The sequence below is a fragment of the Bombus bifarius genome, unplaced genomic scaffold, assembly GCF_011952205.1.
Source record: "Bombus bifarius isolate JDL3187 unplaced genomic scaffold, Bbif_JDL3187 scf7180000007966, whole genome shotgun sequence".
Taxonomy (NCBI): Eukaryota; Metazoa; Arthropoda; class Insecta; order Hymenoptera; family Apidae; genus Bombus; species Bombus bifarius.
Window position 1 is genome coordinate 6,033,295 of NW_022884352.1, and position 10,716 is coordinate 6,044,010.

Here is a 10,716-nt window from a genome sequence, read left to right on the forward strand (position 1 = left end):
ATTAATTTCACCAATTCACCGTATTTCCGCTTTCCACTGAGAATACATTTGCGAACGAAAGCTGGAATGTCGCGTTCGAAGTATATAAATAAGTGGAAGGGACGATGCTCGAGCAGCAGCGTTACGTAACGCGATTTAACGGTCAAGAAGGGAGCGTTGACGATGGTGTTTCCGGTGTTCCGTCTTCCGGCCAGTCGGAAACCGCAGAGTGCACCGCGTCGCGGAACGAAAATTACAAGCGTACCTTTTATAAGCAGCCCTGACTGATAGTAGGGGGTGGCGCAATGCGGCTACCCTGAATTGCATCCCCAAGAACGGATAAACAGGTCGCTGGAGATCTCGTAGAACATTCGTTCTTGAAAATTGCCGGCCTTAAAGCAACCTATTCCATACACGAACAACACCCACAGATCGTTTGCCAATTAAAAATCAAGCATTCCACAGAATCAGTGAATCGCGTCTTAAACAAACATATACGCACAGTATTTGACTGTGAGTGGAAATTGAAATAGAATTGTAGGCGGTAGTGTCGCGAAAATATTTCACGGCTCGTTTCGAGTCGAATTACTTCTCCGTGATCTTTTTCAACTTCTTCGCCGTAACGTCGCGTAAAAGACAGAACTTTCGTAGATGCAGCGGTTCGAACGAAGCGAGATCTTGTCTCGTGTACGAGCCGGAAAAGAAGTTTCAAACGAGAAGAGGATCCTTCAAGTTGGCTTCTTTCGAACGATAAAAGAGAAAATTCAGCTTTCGGGAACGCAACGACTAGGGTATATGTATGTCGAGAAAATCCTCGTTTAGATGCCGAGCCACCTGCCTCTTCGAGGCTCGGTATCCACTCAACGCGCCTCTTCTTCGTGCTCCAGAATCAGTCGACATAGCGAGCCTCTGCTACCCTATTGCATATGCAAATATGCATGTGCTCGTGCAATCTGGACTTCCAGGTTAATTTGTCGCTTCTTCCTGGAATAACCTTAATTATCTTTTGATCGTTCTGCTTATCCTAATTAAAATTATTAAAAGATTTTATTTTTATTCGGCGTCTCTATTTATCTCTAACCCCTTGCTCTAATTCTATATTGAGCTGAACTTGACATTGTACATTCTTTTATTCCTTCTACTTTTAGTATATAAAGATTACAGGGGGATAACAAGCCACATTTTTTAAGTTTTATAGGAGAGATATTTTGAAATTCAGTACATTATATTAATTAATCTAGTATTAACAATATTATATTCTTTATTGGCTTTTTCTGTATACGATCTCTACCATATGACAGAAAATTCAGAAAAATTTCACTGCTCCGAGATGAATTAAACAGCATTTGCAACCTAAAATTCTACATGTTTTCATGTCAGGATATTTCAAATTGATAAAAATCGACTGAAAATGCACATAATTTTAATGACTACAATAACTGATGACATATTCGTGGTTCTTCGGATTTTTGCTACTAAAAACCCAAGAACTACAAATACGTCATCCAATCACCGTAAAAGTTTAAAATCTAAAGATTAATCAGCGTTGCTACTGAATATTTATGGCTACTTTAATTTATGGCTACTTTATATTCTTTCCACTAAAACTAGATCATCTGAATCATTACATACGTCGCGTGGAACGATTGCGACTCTCCATCCATCTATATTCCACTTCCTTTTCCATGGATCGTTAAATCTCGAGGTGAATTGATTTTTTAGCAATAATAAAACTGGCGAAAACGCAGTTTTCGGTGTTCTACTTTTACGTGCGACAGTCGATTTCCACATTTAATTACCCGGGCAAGATGAATGAGGATTTCCTGACTCTCGAGCATCGATTTCCTTTCCGTTTAAACAATGTCTGGCCAGAGCTATTCAGAAATTAGATGGAGGCCAACGAGAGAATTTCATAGGAATGTCTGCATTAATCAGCAAGAACCTTATTTCACGGGCAGGGGAAACTTATAGTTTATGTAGTTTGTTAACGTTTGAATATCCACGCAAGAGGAGAAATTATAGTGAATCAAAGAGCACATAGCTCTTGCGAACAATAGATCTTTTTCTGAAATGTAATTCGCATATTGTTCTTACAATTGAGGAAATCAATTTGTAAAATGAGTTAAGAATCACTTGGATTCATTAGAGAAGGACATTCGAATATTTTAAAGTGGTATTCAGTAGGATTTTTTAATCATCTTACCCTTCGATGAAATACGTTTAATTGAAAAAAATTCGTGCTTCTTGTGTCGCCCTCGAAAGCACGTGACAAAACCAATTGTACGTTCCTTACTCGGTAGGTAAAATCATATGAAATATTTCTATATTCCATCGATAAAGCGGCAAAAATTCCCATGGGGAAAGCAAATATCATTGTTCAGCCATTTGTTGTAGGCATAGAAGAACTCTATTATAACATTACATTACCATGCATATATTTACTCGAATCATAGATGAGTATGCAAAATTGTTATGAATGAGATGTATGAATGCATCTTAGGAGTACAACTAGTTCCTAATTTTAAATACGCGAACTATATATACAATTGGAGATAAAATAGGTAAACAATGTGCACAATATATACAGAGTACAAAACCATTGACTATCGACAAACTGTGCACGTAATCGATGCAGTGATGGTATTATATATTTTAGTTACACTTTCCGCCACTGTAGTGTTGCAATCTTATTCTATCCCTAGTCGGTATTGTTGGAAATGACACGACAACGATAAGAATTTCCTATAGAAATCCTAATTTGTACTGGATTGATATATGTATATATCTACCACTTAACTATCTATCAGTAAACCTTAAACTCTCCAAAACATTCTAAAGTATAAAATTGTGCGATGCATTTGATGAATTTAATAAAACTATTGTACACGAATCACATAATTGCATAAATGTTAGTAATACGAAACGATTCGCGAAAATATATTATCCCTGCATTCTGCCGATTACAATTCAATTAGTCAACGCAATGATTCATCGTTGAGCCGTTTTCGAGTGTCGTCGTGGCTCGATTCGTTTGCGAGGATGTAACGAGCAAAACGGCGCGTGGGTTCATCATCCGGCGAGGAGAAATTGCATCAACACCTTGCGCCTCTATTAAATCTTTTCCGCATAAGTTAAACAAAGATTTGTAGCTCGCTGATTAACTCTTGGGTTAGTCACGTTCCGCGTGTGTCAGAGTTCATCAGCGCTATCAAGCTTGTGTCGGTGAGTGCGTTTGACAACTGCCACTTCTCTGGTAGGAAACGAGTTTTCCCTCCAATGTGCAAACCAACATAATATTTCTGCAGAGCTTCGATTATCAAGATATCGATTAACACAACGATTATTGTAACTTCGATTAATTGAAAATTATAAAAGTAGTGCCTTGTATCGAAGATTGAAAAACGAAAATGAAAACTGAAAGAAGTTGTTACGTTTTTACTGAAAAGCTTTTGTTCCTGTTTGATCTCTGGAGGGAAGAATTTTTTGAAAACAGAAATAGACTAATTTTTTCTAAAGAAGTAGGAATATCCTAAATACTCTTCAAAATCTGCATTCGTGAATCTAAATGTGTCTTGCATATTATTCAATCATGATATTTTTCTCATCAAAGATTTTTTAAATGAGAGATTAGAAACTGATATAAAGCTATACAATAAATATGCTACGTATATAATAATTAACGATCTTAATTATCATATATTTACTTTTTTCGTTATCTTCCCAGAAAACATTTACTTCCAACAGTAGCCACTCGGTTTTTTGTAATCGTGCATGAGTTGAAGAAAAATAACTTAAATACGAAGAATTATAAAGCAAGCTGGTATTGCTGCATGTTGAGTTTTTTCTTAAATTCACGCACGACTGCAAAAGACATAATGAACAGTTCGAAGTAGATATCAACCGACTAAATAGATCTTATGTAAAACATCTGTTTAAAGATCACCGATACACTCTTAAAGAAATACAAATAAATCTATTACACAATCAAATAGACAAATTAAAGATATCTATTTCAACGTCTTTTGAATTTCTGGAGCACAGAATTTCATTATTATTTTTTATTCGTTTGATCTAGAAAGATTTAGATACGAATTGGTGCATGGTAATCTGAGCCTGTTGAATTTCCGCAATTTCATCGTCTGACTATCAGGGAAATTGAGGAGAATTGCGAGTAATGAAACTTAAATGTTCATTAGACTACTTCGACGCTCCTTTCGCAATCTCGTGGATTCTTTGTTACGAATTTACGAGTTGCTAGCGAAAGCATCGACAGTAATAAGCGTGCAATCTCCACGTCGAGTGCATCCCACGATAACGATCTAAAAAATACTCGGGAACAATACGGAGAACGTAGGATTCTAGGTCTCGAGAATTTGCTCATAATCCGACTAAAAAGAGGATTGGTCTCGAAGCAAGCTTTTGCAATTCACCGATGAGTCAACGAAAGTAAAAATACATTAGCGAGAGAAGAAGAGCAGTCTTTCTCGTCTTATCGTGAAAACTTTCCTCGGTGGCGCCTTGTCATAGAATGTTACAAAGTCCTCAGATAACCGATGAGATTCCTGACATTTGTCAGTTCTATCTGATCAGTCCAAAAATTTGGAAAGAATTTCCGTCAAGCTAACCGTTCAAATTAGTGACGTATATGGTGCGTCTGTATGTCGCCAATTGGTATCATTCAGTTTTTGAGTGACTCAGAAGGGTTTTGATGAAATGTTATGTAGACTTTGGAGTATTTTTTACTTGAATTTGTATCCTATCTTTTACGCCATGAAGACTATCCTAATGCTATTATCAATATAGTTAAAATTAAATACCCCTTAAGATAAAATAAGCTAACTCGACCGTAATTTGAATCATCGTGGTCGCCTATGATTCAACGATACCAGTTGAGGGCTAATTATCTAAAACTTTATTATTAGATTGTATAATTATTAACGCAACAATTTTTGTTTCTATATTTTTTAATCTTGCAGTTCGCCTTCGGTGTGTATGACACAAAATCAAAATCATATTTCGATAGATACGTATTAAAATATAGATAGTTTATAAATATTCGTTCTTAGTATTCCATTAAATCAGGCAAATCTTGCTACTTTACCAGCATTCTTTTTCTAATTATATAACTTTCATAAATAATGTTACCGCTTATTATATGAAATAACGAAGATATTTTACGTGGCCATTTATGCATTTCCTGAATTATTTCTTTCTTCCATCTTTGCACTCTTCAGATATTCGAAGTTATCGAATTTCCCTACAATTAGATCTATATTTTATTAATACACTTGACACGAGAGACATTAAACCGTCAGAGTGTTACACGCGAATGCAAAACATGAAAATGGACCCTGATCGTTGCAACGTTTCCATTTCCGCCAGTCACGACGCAATATTGGTATTTATCAGTAATAGAAAAAACGGTGGGATTGAAAAAATATCGTTAAAAATATGAAAAATAAGAAACGAAGGAGGGACATTCGGATTTCACGGAAAAGATCAGACGGAGAGCGTGAAGTCTCGTGATTGCTGTCACCGCAGTAGGAACGTTGAAACGTGCGGATCGATAAGAGCTGAGTAAAACGTGCGGTTTTACACAGCGTGAGCTAAGTGTTGGACAGCTTTTACTTTCACCTTTGAGGAAACGTGCGCCGCTCGTGTTGCGGCAGCCTGTCTTTATGGATCAATTATAATACGTCGATTAATTATTTCGAAATCCGAACCTGACCAGTTCCGCCAATATTGTTTTCCGCTTTACTCATTCGATAGCTTGCATCACTACATTTTTAGTCCCGATTGCTCTTTCCAAGTCTATACAAAATTCTATAATTTCTCCTTTGTCTCTGGATCTGTAATATCAATTATTTTCTATTTTTTAAATCATCCCTTTTATATCAATTTCAAAATGATTATTTCAACGACATAGATGTTTTTAATTTGATTTGATAATGAATTTTATAAAGTGATTAAGCATGGGATTAACGAGAGACATTTTTATGACGCGTAGGTGAAAGAGATTAAGAAAATTCCACAAACAGAATTCATATACGTCCTATCAGCGAGATACACCCCGACAAATGCGCCAAATTTAGACGTCCGCTTAGTAAGTCGTCTGCGCACTCGTTAAGTCGCTCTCGCGACCTTTTTATGTTTCAAATGTTGGAATTTTATATTTCTTATATTAGCAGAAAATTTTGTGAGTCCCGTGTGACTGTAGAAACTGCAGAATTTGGGACATCTGAAGGCTCTTTGTCTTAGCACATTGGCTGCTATTAAGATACAGCCACTACTTCTTAGGATTATACATATTTACAATGACTCACCAAAGTATTCGAACATTCATCATAGAAAACTTTTATACTGGTTTCTCTCGAATAGGCTATTGTATTTTATAATTTGTTAGAGAAAAATGAATATTAACTCTTCCATAAAGAGGCACACCAATAGACACACTAAGACAACTGTAATGTTCTATTGCAATTCTATCAAAACATTAATTATATTTTTCTATTAACTCTGTTTTTACCTCTTCTGTATGTCCATCTAACTTCAGGTATATTCCTTTAAAAAATTGTGGAATATTTCATTCGCGAAATAGTGAATTACATGAAAAGCAGAAAAATATAAATATGCATATTGAATACTAAAATATTCAAACACCATTCTATCTCCATCAGCTGTGTCCTAATAATATCTATTAAACAATGATTGTTCTAATAATATCTATTGTATCATAATTGTTCTAATATTATCTACTGAATTATAATTTTCATTCTGAGTCATGTACATAGATTAGAGGAGAAAGTTCGATTAAAAAATGGAATATCTAAACTATTCTAACATATTCGATAAATGCTGTACACATTGTGCACAACATGGTTGTACTTACTGTAGCGTGCCCGGTCATCATGGTGTTAACATCACTTTACACTCATGTTTAATTAAGCGGGTTGTGTGGCAACCGTGCATGGTCTGCATGCACGCGTTTACGTTAATCTGCATCTATATCGTGACTCAGGATCCGTCTAGTACTATTTTCTAAACCGATTGCGAGACCCCATATACCTATGTGAAGCCACGGTTTAGGTAGCTGCGGACATTTTGGTCGGTGTATGTCCAGCTTGCGTTTATGCGAATATCGATCAAGGTAGGGTCGGGTTAAGCGCCACGGTAAACTTGGTTCTCATCGACTGAAACGATACTCGAGTCGATTAGAACGTAGTTAGACGCCCGTATCAATTCCCTCCGGATTAATACTCGAATAATCGACGATCGACGAAATCCACTTTCCTATATTGATCAACGTGATACATTCACGAAATGAAAAGGAAATATCTAGTGTACGAGAAATAAACATTTATTGTATTTTTAGTTAAATAATCAGGAACTCAAATCTATACTTGAGCTGTGTTCTTAGAAACTAATGAAAAATTCGGAAACACATTGGTATGGTCGAAAAGGAGAGATCAATCAGTTGGATGCAAATATGGAGATATTTAAAAAATAGCTGATCTGTAACGTTTGGAAACTTTTATTGGAATTTTCAGCCTTGGAAGTAGGAAGTAACTGTACGAGGTTAAATTATATAAATACAATGAATGATCAAGACTTGTTACGTTATACTTTTCACTCAACGATTCTGAACTGCAACAAAACTGCATTAGGTGAGCAGGTGAATCATCGTACAAAGGAAACCAGATGTACTAAGATACATACTATCAACTGTATAGTATACACATATACGTACATGTTTGATTTTTATGAAAAGTTGCTATTCGTATATCTAAACATAAGTTTAAAACAACGCTAATAATTACATTTAAAAAATCATAAATCCCACTACTATTAGTGTCAGGCGAGCTGTACATGTATATACTCTGCAAGAAAATACGAGTCAATCGTATGGAATTGACGTTGACGATCCATTAACTCAACTGAACATCAAACAACTCCAAATTCACCTATTTTCCCATTTCGTTCTCTACCAAAGTTATCGTTACCAAGACTCTTTCGATCTGAGAAGCCCCAACAGGGGGAGCTCAATTTTATTTCAAGCCACGGAACGTTCATTTCTACAGCGTTAAGAATCGGAACAGCAAGACGTCGCATGTGCGAGCTACGCGTCTGATATTTTTGGCGCCGTCTCTTTTCCCTTTTTCTCTTTCCTCCTCTGACTCTCGCTTTGGGCAGTCGTTTCATCGCAGCAGCCGCATTTTTTCCGCTCGATGCACGTCGGATAAAAATATCTTCTTTTTTCTATCCTTTTTGTTCCTTAACATCATTATTCGTATTGGTTCACGAGGTGTCACGATTGGACGATGGCCACGAGCCTCAATATACTCCGTGTCTCTTTGTGCGACCGTAAATATGCGACGAGAATACTGATATCGAGTCGCAGGGGACATTCGAGAGGTCTCAATCGCTGGGCACCATTGTCGATACAATGCAACCTCGATATGGATCGGTGCATTGTCCAATTACGTCTGACGTGCTCGGTTGCATTGCCGATCGATAATGTTAAAACGAATATCGAGAATATTTCGTTAAAAAAGGAACGAGATACAACTGTTACTAACGATATTTTTCAAGATATACATCCCTGACATACAGTAGACCGAATAAAAAATTAAATATTTAAAATGTATCGTAGGTACTAACAGAAGTATCGGTTATTCGATAAAACATTTATCGTACATAGCGCTACAAATGTCATTCATTTGTTTTTCAAGTTTTTATACCACAAGACTAAACACGTTAAAACCCTATAAAATCTACTTGAGAAAAGCTTCCCGAAAAAATTACTTCCCGAGGCTACTGTAAATAAATAATAGAATGTTGTGGGAAAAAACAGTACAAAAATGCTGAATGCTTCAACCCCAATTTACCCTACAATCTTTTTTCATTCTCTTTGGATTGTTGATTTTATTACAGAATATAAATTCACAAATTTATGTTTCCCTCGAATATGTATGTCTTAATGCGCAGAGAAAATAGAAGAAGTTTGATCTGCATATAATTTCTAATCTCACGAGATGTGAATCGATACCAGTCCGATTCGCCTTATTTTTTCACCTGGCCATATTGTGGTAACCCTCGGCGAAGTAATTTCGTCTTCCTCTTCGGTCCCTCTGATCCGTTTTCCCTCGGTGACAATAGCACGTTACTAATATGTCGTCGCCACAATTCCGCTGCGAGGCAGGACATATGACATTTTTCGGAGTTTATAGTATTCGAGCCGGGAAGATAGTAAAAGCGATACCTGGAGCATGCATCCCTACTAGGGATGGTACCCTATGTACCCTTTTTTTGGGGGGTGACTTTGCTTAGTGGACGACCGAATATTTTTCTGTGACTTTCATATCCTACTGGTAGCTCTACGTTTGTTCTTATTTATAGAAAAGTAACGTTTGAAGTGTGAATTTCATATTCGACTCGTTAGTCTGAAATTTCTCTTATTTATAAATATAAAATTAATATTGTTAATTAATTAAAATTAATATTATTTATAAATATAAAATCAACGTTCGAGGCATGAAGATTTTTCTTCATATTCGACTCGTTGTATATTTTTTCATTTATAATTCAAATAATGCTTGAAGCATGAAGCATCTTCCGTTACTTTCATATTCGTTTCATCGCTGTAGGATTATTTTTATTTCGAAGAAAGTAATAATCCACAGCACGAAAATTGTAATAAAATAGAAATGAAATGTAAATATAAATACAGTAAAAGAATTCTAATGTATCAGATACATATATGTACATACTATTCATAGGTTGAAATATATCTAAGAGATGAGTCAAATAATCATCGTAAACGCATCTCCAATTTCCCAACTTTCCATTAGAATTCAATATTTGCAACGTCAAGTTGACGCATGTTTGCGTCCATTCCTTATCTAGCTTCACCAATAAAGTGAGGGTGATGAGGGTGTGACTCAGCTCCTTCCTTCCATCGATATCCGGTGTTCCGTGTCGTTTTGCACGTAATTAGACGGAACTTCAATGGGGCCCGTTCGCAGGTAGCCCGCGCGAGCCAACGAGTGAAAGTATGTCACCGTATTTTTCGTTTTTCACGTGTTACTCGCAGACGGTGGTCTTGAGACGTTTTGACGTCATGCGTTCCCGCCGATAGCCATTTCCGCGGGCCATTCACTTGACGTCCAAGTACACTTCGGTTTAACAAGATCCAGATAGAAGCCTACCGGGTAGAGATCTATAATATTTATCCAACGTGAAGAACGATGAAGTTGTAGGTACGGGAATAATGCTCGTTCGAAAAATAGGAAAACATACGTGTCCGATCAAATGGAAACGAGAAGATCAGACAGAGGGTTATTACCAAAGGGTGAATTATGATCGTAAAAGAAACTATGGTGTGAAAATAAACTGCCACGAGTCACATTTTAACCATTGAGATATCACGAGCTCGGAGTAACAACGAAAATTCGTGGTTTTACTCGCTCGAGAGATAGAGAAGAATACGTGTTCGATCGAATAGAAATAAGAAGATCAAACGTGGGTTTACTAAAGGGGTGAATTGTGGTTCTAATGGTTTAAATACGAACTTGCACGAGTGAAAATTCATGATCTTATTGGCATCCTTTCAACAAAAGTTCGTGGTTTTACTGGCTTAAAAAATAGAACAGAGTACGTGTTCGATCGAATGGAAATAAGAAGATTAAATGTAGGTTTACTAAGGGGGTGAATTGTGACTCTAATGGTGTAAGAATAAAC